Below are 21338 nucleotides of genomic sequence, written 5' to 3' on the forward strand. Positions count from 1 at the left end.
GTTTGTGGGTGATAGCCCGAACTCATCTTCAGTTTGGTGCCAGTTTTCTGAAACAGTTCAGTCCAAAAATGACTGGTAAAAGTTGCATCACGATCAGAGACAATGGAAGAAGGGAGTCCATGAAGACGAAATATCTGGTCCATGAAGATTTGTGCAACAGAGGAGGCAGTATAGGGGTGGCTGAGGGCACAAAAATGACTATATTTCGAGAGACGATCAACCACAACCAAGATCACTGTCTTGCCACCGGATTTAGGAAGCCCTTCAATGAAATCCATAGAAATATCAGTCCAAATCTGTGTAGGGATGGGCAATGGTTCGAGCAAGCCAGGAAGGAGGGTCATTTCACCCTTGTGGCGTTGGCAAGTATCACATTCAGCCACCATCTGTTGAATCGTCTATTTCATCCCTTTCCAAAAGAAGTTTCTCCTTGCTCGCTCATAAGTTTTGAGGAAGCCTGAGTGCCCTGCTGAAGGAGAAGCATGGAGTTCATAAAAAATAGCCTGATGTAGAGCTGGGTTCTGAGGAAGCACTAGCCGACCCTTGTATCGAAGAGAAGCACCATCCCAAGAGTAATGTGGTATAGCAGAAGGATTATTGGCTAGCTGGTGAATGATTTGAGATAAAGAAGAGTCACTGTCATAGCCCTGCTGAACAGACGCTAACCAATTGGGAATGGGCATAGAAATAGCGGAAAGGGAAGCTTGATTATCAAATGTGCGAGAAAGAGCATCTGCCACAATATTCTCCTTACCCTTCTTGTAGGTGATCTCATAATCATACCCCATGAGTTTGCTGACCCATTTCTGTTGTGTAGGAGAGGATACCCGTTGTTCCAGGAAGTATTTCAGACTTTGGTGATCGGTTCTGATGCAAAAATGACTCCCTAAGAGGTATGGCCGCCACTTCTGTACAGCATGCAAAATAGCCATCATTTCTTTTTCATAAGTAGAGAGGGCTAGATTCTTACCAGAGAGGGCTTTGCTAGTGAACGCAATAGGATGGTCATCTTGCAGGAGAACAGCACCCAATCCATTGCCGCAAGCATCACTCTCAATAGTGAAGGGTTTGGAAAAATCTGGCATTGCGAGAATAGGTGTACTGCACATAGCCTGTTTCAGTTGTTCAAATGCAGTCTCAGCAACAAGGGTCCAGGAGAAGGCATCCTTTTTTAACAGAGCTGTCAATGGTGCTGCAATTTTCCCGTAAGCTTTGACAAACTTGCGGTAGTAGCCAGTCAACCCCAAAAAACCCCGAAGGCTCTTGAGAGTTTTAGGATGCGGCCAAGTTTTCATGGCATCTATTTTTGTAGGATCCACCCGCACTCCATGGTGTGCAACAATATGCCCGAGATACTCCACTTCCTCCTGGCCAAACACACATTTAGATAGTTTTGCACAGAGTTGATGATCAGAGAGAAGTTGCAAGACAAGCTCCAGATGATGGAGATGCTCAGCCCAAGTTTTGCTATATATGAGGATATCATCAAAGAAGACCAGAATGAATTTCCGGAGGTATGGTCGAAATATGTTATTCATCACTGCCTGAAATGTTGAAGGAGCATTCATGAGGCCAAAGGGCATGACTAAAAATTCATAGTGACCATCATGTGTGCGGAAGGCAGTTTTAGGTATATCCTCCTCATTAACCTGAATTTGATGATACCCAGAACAAAGATCTAACTTGGAGAAAAAATGAGCCCCATGAAGTTCATCAAGAAGTTCATCAACAACTGGAATGGGAAACTTGTCCTTTATAGTGAGATGATTAAGTGCTCGAAAATCAATGCAGAGTCGCCATGACCCATCTTTTTTGCGAACAAGCAGAACTGGAGAAGAAAAGGAACTGGTACTAGGGCGAATAATACCTTGCTTCAGTAAGTCACGGACAAGTATCTCGATTTCGGTCTTCTGATGAAATGGGTAGCGGTAGGGCCTGATGTTGGGCAGAACACTGCCAGGAAGGAGCTGAATACGGTGGTCCTCTGGACGAGAAGGAGGTAATCCCACAGGTTCAGCAAATATACCAGAATACTTGTCCAAAATGTGTTGGAGATCGACAGGAGTGCTAGAGACTGCTGATGGCTGCATCTGAATGGAATGGAGCTGAGCGATGACACCATGTGAATTCTTCTTAAGAAGTTTTTCCATACGGTGTGAACTAATGATGCTGAGAGACCCTGGTTGTAAGCCTTTCAAAGTGTGTTGGTGCCCCTCGGCTGAAAACTGCATCCAAAGTTCAGCAAAATCCCAGAGAATGGGGCCAAGAGTGTGTAACCATTGGGCACCCAAAACCACATCACAGCCACCTAAGGGTAAGGCAAACATGTCAGAGCACATGTTATAATCTCCAATAGAGAGACGCACATTGCGACATTTCCCTTTACAAGGTAAAGTGCCCCCATTGGCAATCATGACTTCAAAGCTAGAGCAGGGATGGATAAAGCAATCAGCCTGTTTGGCTATTCGTGGATCAATGAAGTTATGAGTGCTACCAGAATCAATGAGTATAGTAAGAGGGATCTTCTTGAAGAAACCCTGGACCCGCATGGTTTGTGGAGTAGTGACTCCTGCCAAAGCATGGACAAATATCTCTGGTGGAGCTTCTGGTGAAGGAGGTTCAGGCTGGTGAGGCTCAACCTCATCATCCACTGTTTCCTGAGCATCTACATATTCTTCCAGTTCCGGTGGAGAATCCACATCCAAGAGATAGAGCTTTTGTTGAACACATCTATGGCCCCGAGACCATTTCTCATCACAATTATAACAAAGCCCTTTGTCTCGCCTGACTCGCATCTCTGTTTCAGACAAGTGCTTGATCGGAGTAGTTTTGGGAGCTGGTATGACTGGAGGGTTGTGAGAACCTGAATTTCTGAATGGAACAAAATTAGATCTGGAGCGTTGTAGAGCACTAATCTTGTCTTCCGCTAACTTAGCCAACCCAAGGGCTTCCATCATTGTAGTAGGTCGAAACATTTTGACTTCTGAGCGAAGTGCATCCTTCAAACCACTGACAAAACAACTACGGAAGAATTCATCAGACAAGCCCTCTGTGTGATTAGCTAATTTTTCAAACTCTGTCTGGTATTCTCTTACAGTGCCTGTTTGACGCAGTTTAGTGAGTGCTCCTGTGAAATCATCAAAGGAACTAGGGCCAAAGCGCTCCAAAATGAGGGTGCACAATTCGCTCCACGTTGGGCCTACATTAGCCTTGATGTACCAACGGAACCATTGAAGAGCTTCATGTTCCAAATGAAAAGATGCAAGGGGGACTTTGTGGGTATCCAAAGTATTATGCAAGCTGAAATACTGCTCTGCCCTATAGATCCATCCAGTCGGATCAGAACCATCGAAGCGTGGAAAATCAAGCTTTGGTCCACGGAAATTGCCAGAAGAGGACCCAGTATCTCCTGAATGGTTTCGGCTCATGGCTGACTGCTGAAAGTTAAGACCCAGAATTTTGTCATCCAGATCTTGAAGTTTGCTTTTGAGGGATGCAATTTCCTCTTCCATGATTTTTGCTCCTGTACGCGTAACAACCATAAAACAAGGTTTTTTTTTTTTTTTTTTTTTTTTTTTTTTTTTTGTGGAATGGGTAGAAGATGAGAAACAAAGACTTTTTTAGTTACGACAAACTTGGATTTGGGTAAAACTCATATAGGAAATGGGTGTTCGACGGGTGGTGGGAGACTATCTAGGGACAAGGGAAAAAGAAAAATGAGGGTTTCAAGGGTAGGGAGGCGAAATGAGGCGAACAGTCCAAGAGGGATAAGGGAGCAAAATGAGGAATTGAATCTTGTGGCTCAGTTTGGTGGCGATTGGATGAGAGGTGAAAAAGATAGGGCAAACCCTAAAATTAGATAAATGAGGGATTTAGGGCTTTGATATGTAAAATTTGGGGTTGGGTCGCCAAGGAAGGAAGTATGCGAAATGATATTGCAGACGTTCTGCGGAAGTATGAGCAGAAACAGAAAGCAAACAAGGAAGCTACGACTAAAAAACAGAAAAAGTTTTACTTTTTTTTTTTTTTTTTTTTTTTTTTTTTTAATAAATTTTTTGAACAGTCAACTTAGAAAAATTCACTCACAGATAGAACAACTGAAAAGAGTTATTGCAATAACAAGAGATATTAGAAGTGAGAGGAACCTAAAGGCCACGACAGAAAAAAAAAATTTGATGTAATTTCCACCCAGCGAGCCCAAGAGAGTGCTCTGATACCAGATGTGATGAACCTCCTTATAGCAATATCGTGAGAACGCTCGAAATAACAGAATACAAAGTGATAGCAGAACTCAGAATGAATCTACTGATCGCAGGCCACTTCGAGGGGGTAACCTCCTTTGAGCAAGCTCAATACAATAAATTCGTCCGTGCTCATCAAGGGCCTCAACCTATTCTTATATACTGGGTACGATCTAGAAAAGTAATACTACCTATGCATGTGGGATAATAAAATATACTCACGGGACGACTTACAAAGCATATGCGTCCAACAACACTACTCTAACAAAATAAACAGAAGGAACACACAGGTTCCTAACAATATTGAATGTCAAATTCACTGAGAAGCATAACACACTTTGTCAAGCATCTAGTGAGTACTATGCGAGAGAGCATGTATTTCAATGGATCAATCTTTGATATCAGTTGCATGGTATGACTCAACATGTAATGACTTAGATTCTGGGTGGAAAATACCACTGCTAAGCAAGCCTTCTCCATTGGCATGTAGTTGAGCTCATAGCCCACTAATGTTTGGCTGATGTAATAAATAGCCCTTTCCTTTCCTGCATCATCAAGTTGTGCTAAAAGAGCACCTAATGTTGTGGGAGTAGCTATGATGTATAATATGAGTGGGTGCCTTGCAACTAGAGGAACCAAAATAGGTGGATTAGCCATGTATTGTTTGATGAGCTCAAAGTTGTGTTGGCAAGTTGGCTTCCATCTGAACTTCTGATCTTTCTTGAGCAGGTGTGTGAAGGGTTGACATCAACAAGCTGAGAAATGAACTATCAGATTGATTGGAGTTTTCCTTGCAAAGAACAAAGGTGCCTGAGTGTCCAAGGAGGAGCCATATCGATGATGGATTTAATCTTTTTAGGGTCAATCTCAATACCAAACCATGACACAATGAAGCCTAGGAGCTTTCTTGAAGTAACACTGAAGATGCATTTCTTTGGATTTAACATGAGGTGATATTTTGTAAGTCATTTAAAAACTTCCTCAAGGTGAGATAAGTGATCCAGAGCATTGAGAAACTTGACCAAGATATTGTCCACGTAATCCTCTAAGATCTTATGGATTAGGTCATGGAAGATGACCATCATTGTGTGCTGATAGGTTGCCCCAATGCTGTTCAACCCAAATGGCATCATGTTGTAGCAGAATGTGCCCCAAGGTGTAGTGAATGTCATTTTATGTTGATCTTCCTCTATAATATGAATATTATTGTATCCAAAGAAACCATCCATTAGTAACAAGAGTTCATGACCTGTGGTGAGATCCACAATCATGTCAATATTTGGTAATGGAAAGTCATCTTTTGGAGAAGCTTTATTAAGATCCCTAAAATTAGTGTAGATTCTGATATCACCAAAAGGCTTGGTAACACATACCAAGTTAGAAATCCATTCAAAATAATCTATTGGTCAAATCATTTTGGCCTTCAACAACTTTTCTAGCTCTTCCTTGACTAATAAAGCCACCTTGGGGTGCATTTTACAAAGTTTCTGCTTGACCAACTTTGCCCCTAGATTTACTACCAGATGGTGCACTACTAGTTTCAGGTCCAACCCCAGCATGTCTTGATATGACCATGCAAAACAATCCACATTCTAACAAAGAACCTCAATGAGAAGATCCACTTGTTCAGGTTGTAGACAGGCTACAATGTATGTGATATGTGGTGTCTCTATCAAGTTGATATTTACAAGCCAAGTTTCTTCTATCAAAACTAAAGATATAGGATGTTGATGCTCTTGTGAGGGGAGGATAAAATCTCCATCCTCGGGTGCCTCTAAGCGGTTTTCACTGTTGGATACCTCATTTATTTTTGTTTTATTTTTTTAGTCACCCAATGGTGCTCCAGAGGAGTTTTCACTAGAGGATGTTTTTCTTTTGTCTTTTTTCTTTTTTGTTTCTTTTTGAAATTCATTTTTGTGACTAGAGATTTCCTCCTCCCTGAAGTAACTTGATAGATCAAGCTTGTAGACATACATTGATGGTGGTGACAGCTGTTTATATGGTATTTTCCCCCCCATGAATTTAAGGAGTGTGTGCTTGGTAGAGAACTCGTCAACATGAATGACATTGGGTTGGTCCCAATCTATGAGTTTGGGGTGAGCAAGGGGGAGGTCTATGAGATTCAAGGATAGTTGGTAGAGCACAGAGGATCCTAGGATTATTTCATCAAGGAAAATATCATTGTAAGCCTTCTTTTCAACTTCCTTAGGAATGTCTTCAACCTCAATGAGAGTGTTTTGGATGTTCATGAAGGTATGGCCTTCTGTTGCAGTGCCCCCAATTTTTGGGAGTCCATAGCTCAAGCCTTTTGTTTTATGTCCTTGGTGTGCTTCTATAGGCTATCTCATACCTGATTCCTGGTGGCCTAAACCACCTCCCTAATAATCCCATTGCTTTGTGACCAGGGATATTTCTGTTTAAATTGATCAAGAAGTGCTTCACTTTTAGGAGGTGGCTCTTTGTATAGCCATGTGTTAATATCTAGCAAATTTTCCACTCCATCAAGGATACCATGGGTAAAAATATGGTAGGACCCATCTAGCAAAGCTGAGGGGTGGTTTCTAATTTAGGGCCCTTATCCATTGGGCATCCTTGAGTATGTGGATCAAGTGGTAGAGTGCCAACAACAAAAGCATCTATAAGACTATGCTTCCACAACCCTGGTAGTTGATCTTAACCATGGAAAGAGTGGAGGCTAAAATGGTGTCCAGATCATGGTAGGTGCCAGAGGAATTGGCTATGGTGGTGCCAATTTTGATCCCAGGATAGTGATTGGTGTATGAAGCTTCAACCACATTGCAATAAGAAAAGGGTTTAGGATCTGTGTGGATGGTTATCTGAATGCCATTATGTGGAAATTTGATGCACTGATGATATGTGGATGGAACGGCCTACATGGCATGAACCCATGGGTGACCAAGAAGGATGTTATATGGAAGGTTAAGATCAACTATGTGACAAAGTGTTTCTTGAGTGGCTAGGCCGACTCTGATAGGGAGCAAGATGGTTCCTTCAGTAGTGCACTCCAAATTGTCATATGCCTTGATAGTGAGCACTTCATTGATGATATCTATCTTAGTATATCCTGCCTATTTGATGAACTTTAGAGTACATAGAATTAAAGCCGATCCATTATCTATCATGATGCATTTAACTGCAAAGTTAGTAACCATGATAGCTATGCAAAGTGGGAGGATATGATCTGGATCAACTATTGGGATATTAGTGGTTTTGAAGGATAAGGCACATGAGACTGAAAGATGACCAACCAAGTTGTGAAACTTGGAAGCGTTAATGTCAGAAGGGATGTGTGACTCATGTAGAGTGTTGTCGAGGATCTCTTCAAAGAGTGGACTTATGCATAAGAGATACAGGATGGAGATCTAGGCCAGCATGTTTCCAAGGTGTTCCAAGATGTTATACTATGGCCCTAATGAAGGTGATTTTGAATGAGATTCTCAAGATGGAGGTGGTCATGATGGTGTAGATACAGGTGGTCCAACTATATTGAGTCGTGTTCGGTAGATAGCAACTGTGCACTGGGTGTCTGGACCCTTGATATTTATGATGTTGACAGATGGCTCAACTCATGATATGCAACCAATAAGGCTACCACAATCTAAGTATGCTGAGGTATAATTATGAGACATATCTTGGTTGTCACCTTGCTTACCCATAGCATTCTTAGGTTTTTTGATAGGAGGGTTTGCGAGTACTTTTCTCGAGTTTACATTATGAGGAGGAAAATCATTTTGATACATCATTAATCCTACATTAGGTGAGGGTTGTGCCCCCACTATGATTTCCTTTCGATCAATGAGGTCCTGTACATAATCCTTAAGCTGCATGCATTTAAGGGTAGTGTGTCCTTTGACATGATAGAATTTACAGTACTCATTATCCTTGTACCAAGATGCTCTAGACTTATTGGGCTCCAAAGTTTGTGTTTGTGGATATCGAACAAGGTTATCTTTTGCCAATTTTTTAAAGATTGCATCAAGAGACTCCCCCAATGAGGTGTATGTACATTGTTGCATCTGTACATGAGGTTTAGAACCTACCGCAAGTGTTATAGCATTGGTTTGATTATGATGAGTAGGTATTTGTTGATTAATCTATAGAGGTGGTTGTTGATACATTGGGAGTTTTTTCTGATAAGTTTGTTGTTGACAAAACATGGTGGGAACATTGGTAGCCACACCAACTATATGAACTTGTCAGGTGTCAGTGGCACCATCTGTCACTGTGTTCTTGTTCTTGTTCCAATAGTGGGTTTTGTCATTGCTATGACCTTAGTCTTGGGTGGTTTCCTTGTAAAGTCTAATAACACCATCCTTAATGAGGCCTTGTTTGAGGTCCATCCCTTTTTCTTTGATGTCTTTGTACATTTGCAAGTAGTTCATAACCATATGATGAGAGAGGCTAGGGTGTGCATTGTTTATGAACATCTTGACAAGATGATGCTTAGGGATGGTATAAGAAATCTTGATTGTGATGATCTACCAGCATTGTAGATAATCTACAAGGCTCTCTCATTTCTATTTATTATGGACTAAGTCCACTATAGATAGTTTAGTTTCAACGAGATGGGTGTACCGGACAACGAAGGCCTCAGAAAGATCTGCAAAAGTTTTAATAGAGCCTTGAGGGATACGATAGAACCATTCTAAGGCTATACCTCCTAAGCTCTTGGGAAAGAGCCACATAAGGAACACATCATTATAGGCTACCTCTTAACAATGCATATAAAATTCCTTAACATGTGTGACGGGATCACTTTTCCCCCTAAATTTTTCAAACTTGGGGATCTCAAAATGTTTAGGAAACAATGTCATTGTGATAGTTTTGTCAAATGGGTACAGGCAATCATTCTCAAATTTGAAAATTCTTGAGTTTGTCCCATCCTTGAGGGCCTTGAGAGAATTTTTCATCTCTTCCCATTTAGATTTTATAGGAGGGGGAGTGAATGCCCCCAATCCAAGTGCCCCTAGTGTAGGATACATACCAAAATCTGAAGTGTGATATGGTAAATCCTAATGGCCATATGGTGTCTGAGGAAAAATAGGTTGTATGACTATTGGGGTGGATGCCATGGGTTGTTGGAATGTGTTCTTGGTATACTACTGCATCTTTGAGAAGTTGTTTGGTGTGGAAGGTAACTATGAGGCTGCTACCCTATGAAGTGGTTTTATGTGGGTGCTTGAGCATACTACTAGCATGAAGGCTACAATGGGAAGATTAGTAATGTGGATATTGCTTGTGCCATGCTTTAGGAATACATACCATTTCCAATATATCTGGGTTGTGCTCCTACTTGAGAGTATGAATGATTATGAATAGGTGCAAGGTAATTGATCTACGGTAGAGTATTCAGCATAGAAAACTGCCATAGTGGGGTGGTTTGGCTATTTCCTAAAGGTGGCATGGAGAAATAGTTGGTAAGGGGTGGTAGTGAATAACTATGTGAAGTGGTGGATGAAAGTACCAAAGGTGTGAACATGGTTTTAGTGCTAGGGGGAAGACTAGTGATAGGGCTTTGCATCATAGCAACATTCCAAGGTCCTAAAGGAAATGTGGTTCAAGAGCTTTGGCTAGCTACAAAGGGGTTGATAGTGATGTTGGTGGGATGGAAGATGAAGTATTGGACCCTAGTGGTGGTATTTGACTAGATGTGATGTGTAGGGTATAATTTAGTGGCTAATATTCATAAATTGGCTAATTTTAGAATTTTTTGGCTAATAATTTAAGATTTGATACAACCTAAATCGCCATAGTTTTATAAAATTCAATTCTAGAATATTTAAAATCGCTCATAATTTATTTTATTGAAAATTTTAAACTCAAATATTCACCACAATATTCGTTACATGAATAGATTTGAGTAACCTAAATATAATGTATTATTGGAGAAATTAAATAGAACTAACCAATAATTATCATAATTATTAGTTAATTTATGGATATATCACCAATATTTATTATTCACTATTGATTTAAAGTATATGTAACGATTCTCATAACATTCCACAAGGTAAAAAAATGTTCAATTTTGATTTGTAATATTCCATGGTGATTAATGAACTTCTTATTATTATTCAGATTCATCAATATTTTATACAAAAAAAATTATGATTAAAAAATAATCGCCAAAATCAATCATATTTAGAATAAAAAATTGAGAGTTTCGCCAATATAAATAATTTTGTTTTTTCAAAATAATGAAATATTCGCCAATATTTTATATCTATTTTTGGAGGTGGCTTTCTTAAAGTTTACCCTGGTCGTGTGGGGTGGAAGCTAAAAGGTAGTGTTGTTAGATGCAAATGGAGGGTTTGGTGGAGTGGAAAAATGAGTGGTGGAAATAGATGCAGATGGTACACTCAGGGTTGGTTGTGATGTGGTATGCACTAAGGGTTGAGTGAGAGTGGGATGGGCGTTTTTTGAAATGGGAATAGGCACCTAGGTCGAGGGTATATTTCGATCTGCTAGTTCTACCTGAGGTGGTTGAAATCCAAACAAAGGATGAGTAGGATCTGTTATGTCAATGGGGGGTGGATGCCAAAACTCAAAGGCACCAACATTGTCCCTTAAGAAATTTTCCATGATGGTTTCCTTGTTTTGATCTATGATGGCATTTACAACGGTAGCATGACTAGGTTGGTTCATGAAAGCCTCAATATCTATGGAGGATCTTGGTTCTTCTAGAATTTACAGTGGTGGATCTGATGACATCATGGAAACTATAGGGTATGATTGAGCTCAGGATGTGTTACTACTATGACTAGGATCCATGTCCTTCTTTTTCCATGTGTTCCTGCCAAAATGTGTGGTGGGTGGCATGAAAGGATGATTTTCCTAAGGATGATAATGTGAAGAGGGATGGTGCTAGATATATGATACTTGAGGGGCCTAAATGATATGCTGCTAAATGCGAGAATTTGTGTTTTTGCTAAAAATATGAGTGTGAAAAAGTGATGGTGATGTGACATGTGTGGTCCTAACCTTTAGCTCAAGGTGATGTGGGACACAAATGACAACTTGTTTCTAGCAAATGTTGTATTTTGAGGATACCTAGGATGATGAAATATATGATGCTAAAGGTTTCTAAGTGAGTGAGGGAATAATGCTAAGATTTTAACAATGCATGTGGATGATTCTTCTTCAACAACCTAAGATGAGAGAAGATAGTCTAACTTCAAATGCTTGTGTGGGATAGTGTGATTCCTAGATGAGAAACCAAACCTATAAGTGCACAAGTGTGTGTGGAAAAAGGAAGGACCTAATCAGAATGATTAATAGTAGAGTTGTTGATAAGGCTCATATTAACACCATGTTGAAAGGTTAGGTTTTGAATTTTGTAGTCTCATTCAGTTTGCAATGCTACCTCTGCTCCATCTTTCTCAATTTGATCCAATTTGGCAATCCTCGAGTTGGGGGTGTGCTTCTTATGCTCTACTTTGATTTCCTTATAAACTGATATTTGAGGAAGCTTGGCCTTCTTAAACTTAGTCTTAGGATGGCCTAACATAAGATATTTCCAAAGGATTTTGATCACAACTATGGGGTTTTGGAGGTAGTGACTATGCTAAGTATACCTTTTAGACCTTGGGTTGGAACATAAATTAATTGAGAAATAGCAGGCTATGGACTTCAAGATTAGTTTGGCTAGCTATCTTCTATGCAAGGGTAAAATGTGACATTTTCAATCAAGTAGGTTGGTAGTAAAAGGTTTTTTGAAAAGAGAAACTTTTGGATTTTTAGAGTAAATGGTTTGTTTGGTAACTAGACTTTGTTGGCTATGCTTGTGGGTTTCTAGGTAATAAGTATATGTAAAGGTAAACCAAGATGAAAAGACATTGTTGCGAGTGGGCTTGCTAACAAGTATTTTTTATATGGGAAGGTGAGGTCTCTCAAAGATAAATTGTGATATTTTGGTCAAGTAGGGTCGATGGAAAAGTATTTTTGAAAAAGAACAAGACTTTGGACCAAAAAAGGATTTGTAACTAGGATCTTCTTAGTGAATTTTGTGTTTTGAGGGAACAAGTATAACTTTTGAGACAAATGGAAAAATTGGACCAACAAGACAAGAAGTTGTTGCGAATGGACTTGCTAACAACCGTTGTTTGAGATGACAAAGATGAAACTTCTCTTTTCCAATATGGGGGTGAATGAGAAAACAATTTCTCAAAGGACAAAGAAAATTTGAGAAATACAAATAGTTGATCTCTTTAGCAAAAGGATTTTGATAATAACCACTGAATCATGTATGTTCAACAAATTTTTTGCATAGTTCTTGAGCATAAGTAAGACAGTTCAAACACACACATTATCCCTAAGGTCATATTTTTTATTGCAATATGCTATTTAATGGCCCACAACTTGGTGTCTCTTGATTCTAGTGCAATATTTCTCTCTAATCAAAGAGGTGAGTTGATGCAAGAGTTGATTGACAAAAGATACACATTAGAGAATCTTCAAGGCATGGCAAATAGAAGTTCCCCTTCTACAGGAACAATGACCCTTGGAGATGAAACCCAAGTGGCCTTATGCCTCTACTAGGGGAGCACAATGGTGAGTAATCTTGGGGGATGTTGTTTCCCCTACAATGTGAATGAACATATCATGTATAAAAGTGAGATACTTTTGACTAAGAGGGTTGTAAATGGGTCTATGGAGTCTCTTAAACGGTTGTTACTGGATATGATCCACTTAAGAATCTATTCCAAACATGCTAAAATCGTGAGAAAGTTTTCCCACGTTAGGCTACCCCAAAAAACATGCTGCCCAAACTTAAGAGATAGAGAAAGAAAGTTTATCTTTCCCCTCATTTATATATCGACCAGACTTTTTACCAGTTTGAGCATCTCACCAAAGGGGAAGCACTTCCTAGAGGTGGATGAACTCACTAGAAGCACTCCTAGGTTGTTGCAGATGATCTTGCTAATAAATTTTGATACATGTGTCACATATTTTAAATGGTCTTACTTTGCATGAAAAGAGAGAAGCCCAAGATGTGCAAAAATGCACAATCTCGAAACATGCAGGACATGGGATTCATTACTATTTGGACACTTTAATGCCCTATGCTATGCTTTGAAGACATGTGTTTAACATACAAATGTTCATTCCAACTTCACAACATCATCAACAAAAGTAAATTGAGTCAACAAAAGGGAAATCGAGTGCCAAAGCTTCAAGGAGGAGGGAATAAGAGCATTTTATCCTTTAGGCATTTGAGATTTGATGAATTTTATTTTAAGCCCCAAATTTGAAGTGTTTGCACATAATGTTCATTAACACCTTAAAATGAAATGTTCATCGCAATGATTAATTTTAATCCTTAATCATTCATTCCATGAAAGACAAAAAGCAAGATTTGTTCAATTTTAAGCTATCTGAAGGAAGATTGTGATGATAAAACCTGCAAAAAACAAGTCAGAATAAAAACCTGCATGGAAAACTGTCAAAATTGTGAGCAAATTAGCTAATAGTGCAAACTCATGGGTTTAGGTAGTGATCTCATAGGCACGGGAACACAAGAAATGTTGGCAGGAACATGGGAAAAAAAATGGTGAAAAACTAGAAAAATAAGCTGCGGGTTCAAATAACACAGTGCAATCTCAGGAGAAAGCAATCTCATAGGCAGATTTATCAGCGTTCATGTAGGGGAATTCTTTGGCAGGTTTGAGAGGTCAATGATAGGAATGAGTTTGAAAGCTTGACTAGTCAAAGGTCGTGTTCTGCAGGCAAATGTAAGTGATCCCATAGGCTATTCTAGCATTTCACAGAAGAAAAACTAGTGGGAATGTGGAGATATTCTGGACATGTGGCAACAACTACTTATAGATGAGCAGTGAACCTATTGTCAGAGGTTTGCATTCCCGCCAGCAAATAGTAACATTCTCGCAGTTGTAGGATCATGAACCAAGCCTATTTTTAAATGTTTAAAAATGGAAAATGATTGGATGGTCGAAAGCATGATTTCCAAATGATTACCTACATACCTGCAAAAAAATCAGCAAACTTATCACAAAAACACACAAGAAAACAAGATTACTTTGCTTAGTTAACCCAAAAAACTCAAAAATTGATTAGATTGACCCAAATGTTGGGGTCCCACCGGGCGTGCCAAAATGTATCACCTAGTTTAGTAGTGTAAGATGAATACTAACTATCAAAGGTAAGCATTAACAATACCAAATAAGCAAACACTTAAGATAGGATTGATTGTCATCACCACAAAAGGAAGCAAACTAAGAATGGTAGGCTCCTAATGGTATAACATATGATATAATGGATTTGTCCCTGATTTCAGATATGTATGCTCACAAGTTATGCTCAAGCTTTAGATGGAGGGATGGAGTGGATGAAGCAAGGTTTCAACAATGGATTCATGGAGTGATTGCAACATTATAATGGTATTTTGGTAATTTTGAGCTCTCAAAATAGCATTATAACTTTGCATGGAAGGTGGATGATTTTTGTGAAGAGATAAGATTCAATTTATAGGCCAAGGGTCAGAGGAATGGATGGTCAAGATGTTAAGATGATGAGAAAGTGAGGGAGGGTCAGGATGTACTCAAAAGGGAGCACAAGGATTGTGCTTGTTTAGTACCAATGAGGAGGTGACAAGTGTCACAAGGACGATGCATGTGAGAGGATGCATGTGAGAGGATAGGATATGGGTTGGTCAAAGGAGTAATGAGGGAGGTTGAGTATGTAAGAGGGATGTAAGAGTCACGAGTGAGGATGGGAGAGGTGTAAGAGTCATAAATGTTGGAGGGTGAGGGGAGAAGATATTTGTTGACTTTGGCTTAGGTTAGCAAGTCTTAACCCATGTTTATGGTTGTGCACATGATTAGAAGGGGGTTTAGAAGCAGCTTAGAAGGGAGGTCACGGAGTAAGTGATTTAACTTTGATGGGATGGGTTAGTTAGGAGGCTAAGTGAGGTTAGTATGGGTGAATGGGTTGGATTAGGGGTTAGGATAGGGTTTTAGGATTTTAGATATTTTATTAATTGATTTATTCAATAAAATGGGAGTATGGAATTAAATTGAATAGATTTGATGATTTATCCAATTTAATAGAGGAATAGGGATTTAATTGATAAATTGATTTTGGGTGATCATTTGATTTTATCAATTGGACTATAGTTAGTTAAATAAATTGATTAACTAGGGGATGGTGATTAATTAATTAAATAGTAAATGTTTAATCAATAATGTCCTAAGATATGACTAAATATGATTAGTTATTGATGTAACCAGATTTTGGTGTCTACAGGTAGGATCATCATGTTGTAACTTTCACTTTGAATCAATAAATTATAATAATTTTCCTACAAATCTGATGATGTAACTAGTTTTATGGATGTTTATGGATAAGTTAGGATGACAGGGTGGCATTTTTTGATTCCTTAATGAAATAGCTTTCCAATTCATTTGATTAGAGAATCTGGAACAATTTCTAACTCTAGATATTTGTGTTTTTAAAAAAAACTAATGTAGCTTCTTGCCTAGACCTGTAGTTTTATACAAAATTGGTTATAACTTGGGATTTCACCATGGTAATTTGATGAACTCTAGTGAAATCCAATTATTGATCCTGTACTTTAAGATGCATTTGGTTTTAGATGTTAACTTGCACGAGGTAGGAAGGAAATCGATGCCCTAGGCATGCAAGACACATGTGCATTTCTACAATGTTGAGTAGCAACTCCCATAACTTGTTATAGAGAAGTCATCAAGACTTGAAATATTTTTTCTAGGCTTAATTTTTATGTCACTTCATGTTCCAATTATTAATTTTATGTTTTTCTAAGGATAAATTGTACTTCCTTTGTAAATGGAGGCCTAATAGGGCTAGTTGTTCAGAAGAGAAAGTGTTGAATATCTTATTTACCTTCATCTCCAAGTCCTTGTGCTAAGGTATATTTTGTAAAACCCAAAATGGTATTCAAATTCATTAATATTAATAGGGGTTCTCAAGTTAGACTTTTTTTGCAAGTTGAAGGGCTACAAGCCTAAGATAGGGATTGTGAAGCAACTATTGGAAGAAAGTTGCACATTATGGATTTATCCATCATCCCATATTTTTTAGGGCCTAAATAGACTGATGTCCATCCTACAGTCACCCATGGCCCTAGATTGTGTTTCAGGGTGTTTGTGTCAAAAAAATTTACTATGCATATTAGGAAACTATTGATTAGTTATCTTAGAAACTTGGGCTATCTTGTTGATTGAGATTGCCTTGTTTAGGTTGGGTTGTGAGAACCTTTTGTTGAAAATATAAGGTAGGCTAGGTTACTGAGAGGGGAGGGTTGAATTAGTAACCAATAAAACTTTAACTCACTTCACCAATTAATCCTTCGTATATTATACTGATCTGATTGCATGCATGAAAGAATGAAAGCAATAAAACATTCATAACACTTTGACAGAAGATATAGTGACCCACATACCTTTAAAGTATAAAGTAAAATTAGGGTGGGGATGATAACCACAAGCTTTATTATTGTAGTATAAAGTTGGCATATTAAGGCTTACAACTGACAACTTCTGGTAATTTTCCATGATAGGAGCAATAAGGACTATTAGGTCAACCTTGTTAAAGGAGTTACAAACATACAGTGAAGTATGCACTTTGTTAGGTGATTTAGCAAAAGACTATTAAGTCCACCTGGTTAAAGGATTTGACTGATGCACATGTTAGGATGAATTAATGGTTGATCTCTAATCTGCAACTTTGATTTGTTGAATGAGATTCCTTGAATTGCAATGATCACCTGACTATGATAGATATGTCTCTATTGAACCTTATACTACTTGTACCCTTCTTCAACTTGCACTCATCTACTTCTTACTTCTTCACATTCTCAATGATCACTTCTTGGATATGATACAATGCATTAGATATATATCAATCCAATTAATTACCTTCTAGAGTCAGCTGCAACACCAAATTTATCATAGTTTACAAAGTCACCCCATTGTTGTAACTCAGGTTCTGAAGTCAACTCAGTGATTTTCTACCACTTGGAAAACACTATCAACACTTGGCAGACTCTAATACCTAGTTGATGTTGAAGCTCAATATGAATAGTAATCTAACTATTTATCTTGGTAGCAACTAAAACACTTGGTTAACACTGCTAGGTGAATGATAATCTTTGTAGCAACTGTAGAGCTTGGTAGAAATGAAACCAACTGACTAAGTGTTAAGTCACTAATAGAAAAATTAATTTTAATATCAACAATCTTGTTGGTCTCAAATTGGTTTTGATAATTGAGTGTCAACACACTTAAGAAATTTCTAAGTTGATGTCGAGTATAATATAGATGCCAAGCTATAGTATGTGTCAAGCTAGAAATTCAATAGGTGCCAAATTATTCATATGCTGAGCAAGTTTCAAGTGTCAAGTGTGTTAGTGAACAGATTGTCCTCCAAGAAAATACATGAAAATCTACCCATGAATACACAAGTGAAAGGACTAATTGGCACCAACAGTTGGACAAGTTATCATTGTATTGGTAACCTTCCTCTAAATTTTATTAGGTATAGCTCCCCATGTAAGATATACAATGAATTAATTATGAATGCTTTTAACCATAAAGCACAAAAGAGTTTCAAACATCTACCTATAAACACAAAGTAGATGTAGAAAACCAAAATGATTAAAAGAAAATAAAAACAAATAGTACAAAGTCTATTTGCATGTTGTATTGCACAATGAATAAAGATCCTGATAAAGTGGACAATCAAAACTTAAAAGGGGTCTTGAAATCAAATATATTCAGGAAATAATGAGACTAGATGCGCTTAAGAAGAACTAAAATTCATACCAAGATAAGAATCAATGGAGAGAATTTTGCACAGACTCAAATTTTCAATATACAATTTTCTCTCAAACCTCCCTTCCCTAACATGCATAAAATTACATAGATTTCAATACACATTGCACGAGTACCATTATCTGCAACTAAACATGATCTTCCTTCATAAAACTTAAAATCAAAATTCTCTATTCTCCCGAACACAAAGTTTAGAAAAGAAAATAAAAGAAAACTCTCCTATAGTCCCAGAATTTTCTATTCCATTGTTGTAGCCCCCAATCTATAGTCTCCAAAAGAAGAAGATGGAACTCCTACTCTTACTACTATTGGCTCATTTATCTTTTCACTTCCCATGGATTTTTATTTTCCTTAACTGAATCTTGAAAAGTTGTTTCTCCACACTTTAATTCATCTTTATTAACTTCTTATTCAAAGGAATACTCCCATGAATGTGACTTTTTCTTTATAAGGCATCCCAACATTTTATATCTTCAGAATGTGACATGAGGATAAATTTATCATCTTTATTTGACATGTTAGAGTATTTTTTTGAGCAAGAAATGCATATTCCATCCTTGACAGATGTCATCTAATGTGTGGAGATAGAATAAGAATCAAGTCTCTCCCTTTTTACACGGCTTATGTATGCATGAGGATGTACCCTATAGTTTTAATGACTACTCTAGCAATTGAAGGGTTTGGAGTCATCACTTTACTGATCTTAGAAAACCATTTGCCAAAAAGTGAGTGAACATTAACCTCAACCAATTGTGAGTGAGGATATCTTGGATTAAGTCAAATTAACAATTTCTGGGCTAGTGCTTACACAAAGATGTCTTACCTATACCTGGAGGACCATGAAAGAGGAATCACAATTTCATGATATAGGGCACAGATTTACCCCTTTCTTCGAGAACAAAAGAGAATTTGTAGCATGTCTCAACAGCTATTGTTTTAGACCAGTGTCATAAATCAAACTTGTCCACAACCCATAAAATTCTTTTGTAGCAAGGAGCCATTCCTAAAAACTAGATATCAAATCCTCACTTTCTAATTCCTCACTCGACCCTTCTTCATTAGGCTGATAAACATACACAGTGATTGTAGCCTATCGACACCACATATATAGTCAAGTTTTCTCAAGATCTATGACCTTCTCTATCTCATTATCAGATATGAGTATTTGAGGCTCAGTTTGAATGTAGGCTTGAACATTTTAGTTTACTTCATGTCCACCTTTGAGTTTGGGTTCTCATCTTTAACATACCCGATGCAAGCTGCAGGAAGCTTCTTTTGGCCATACAAACACTTCATAGTTAGAATCGGATGTCTATCAAGCATTTGGAAAATTCCCATCAAGCACCCAATTTGCTTCTCAATCTATTTCTTCAGGTTGGGATCATCAGAGATCGAATGAAATAATTTGGCTGACATTTTATCTACCCTCTTTTGCATACAACATTATGTTCATAAACTTCTAGGATATCATCAAAGTGTTGAACTTTGGTGAATCTCATAATTTCTCCACCACATGTGAGTATTTCTCCCCAACTTTTCATTACCTCCTTTAATTTCTCAGTCAAATGCTTTGGGCTTACTATATTTCTATAATGGAATTCATGCCATAAGAAGGAGAGAGCTTAGATACATCTCTGCCATTTAAAGACACCACAACCAATGACAATGCATCATGAGCCATGCCTTACTATCACTAACAATTCTCTTCTTCAATTCATTGCATGAGAACCCATGGCATCTACTAGTTCTTTTTATGCATTATTAACAAACTCCATAGCTCCATGAGCACATAGAAGATACTCTTTCTTTTATTTGCTAAATATATCTATAGTTGTTGTCATCAGAGGCCCTGAATATGGAAATGTAGTCAAGCCAAGAGGGAAGAGACTATATATACACTCAAGAAACAATTGATGTGTCCTTCCAAATTCCTAAACCTTCTCTTAGTTTAGGTTGATTGCTAGCATTCTATGTCTGTGAAATGAAATTTCGTATGTATTCAAATTCTTCATGTATATTTATGATGAATCTCCAAGATTCATCGAATGCTTGGTATGGAGATGTCTTGTGTATTCTGTATGCATTTAGAGAGACCATGGGTTTCATGGTCAAAACATTTTACAAAGCCATGATGACATCCTTGAGTAAGCTTTAAGCATTAGAAATTCTCCAATCTATGATTCCATCGTTCAAACTACAAGCTTGATGTTATGATCAATAAGTTTGGAGTCAACTCATTATTCTTCGACATTCTATGCATTTGCAATAGAGTTGAAAGAGGTTTCCAAAAAATGTATTCTCCCTCTGAAGAGTTCAACATCATATGACTCACATCATGTTCAAAACTTTGGTTATGGACCATTGCATCATTACTCCAATATGTTTGTGAAACCACCATTATGAATTGAACTTCAACATTCTTAGGACCATATAGATGAGAACATTCTACTATGTTAAAAAATAAAAAATCTCTCCTAGGATATTTGTGGTCTTTTTGGAGTATTTGACTAGGTGCAAATGCATATGGAAAAAAAACCAAAGGATCCTCAAAGGTGTGTCAGCACATTATTTCAAATCATATTGAGTTCTCTGTCAAAAATGACATATGTTTACCAAGTCGTTTCATATGCACAACCCCCAGATGTGTGCTCTACTTCAACATTGATGCCTATTAAGTAGCATTTCTTACATGGTTCTCATGCATATATTTGGCATTTTGATATTGATATTTTCCAAATCTACCCCACTCATATTACAATACAAAGGTAGGAAGATTCATATCTACAATGAGAAATCAAAGAGCTACACCTCTGAACTATTTGATTTCTCACCACCGTGAGTTTTTAATCCAGGTCATAACTTTGCATTTTTGATAATATTTCTTTGAACAAGCCTGTAGAATCATTTGAAACAATTAACCTAATCTTTATCTTTATCTGCACTTCTACACTTTCTTGAAACCATTGAATTGATAAAATGTGAGCCTAAAATATGAATTGAACTTGTCTAAACTAACCAATCTACATTTTGAACTGTTTCAAACTATCAAACCACTTTGAACCATGTTGAATTACTTCAACAAAATTCAGTTTGAAGTGGTTCAAAATTTTGTACTTGAAGTTTTAAATTTTTTTCCATATTAGGTACTAACAGGGGCTCTAACTGAACTCCAACAATCTCCAACAAAGATGAGTGCCTTAACCATTGGGAAAATAGAGCCAACAAGAAAAGAAGACTGGGAACTGCT

The sequence above is a fragment of the Cupressus sempervirens genome, chromosome 9 (genome assembly GCF_028749045.1).
Source record: "Cupressus sempervirens isolate cs-2001-9-10 chromosome 9, ASM2874904v1, whole genome shotgun sequence".
NCBI lineage: Eukaryota > Viridiplantae > Streptophyta > Pinopsida > Cupressales > Cupressaceae > Cupressus > Cupressus sempervirens.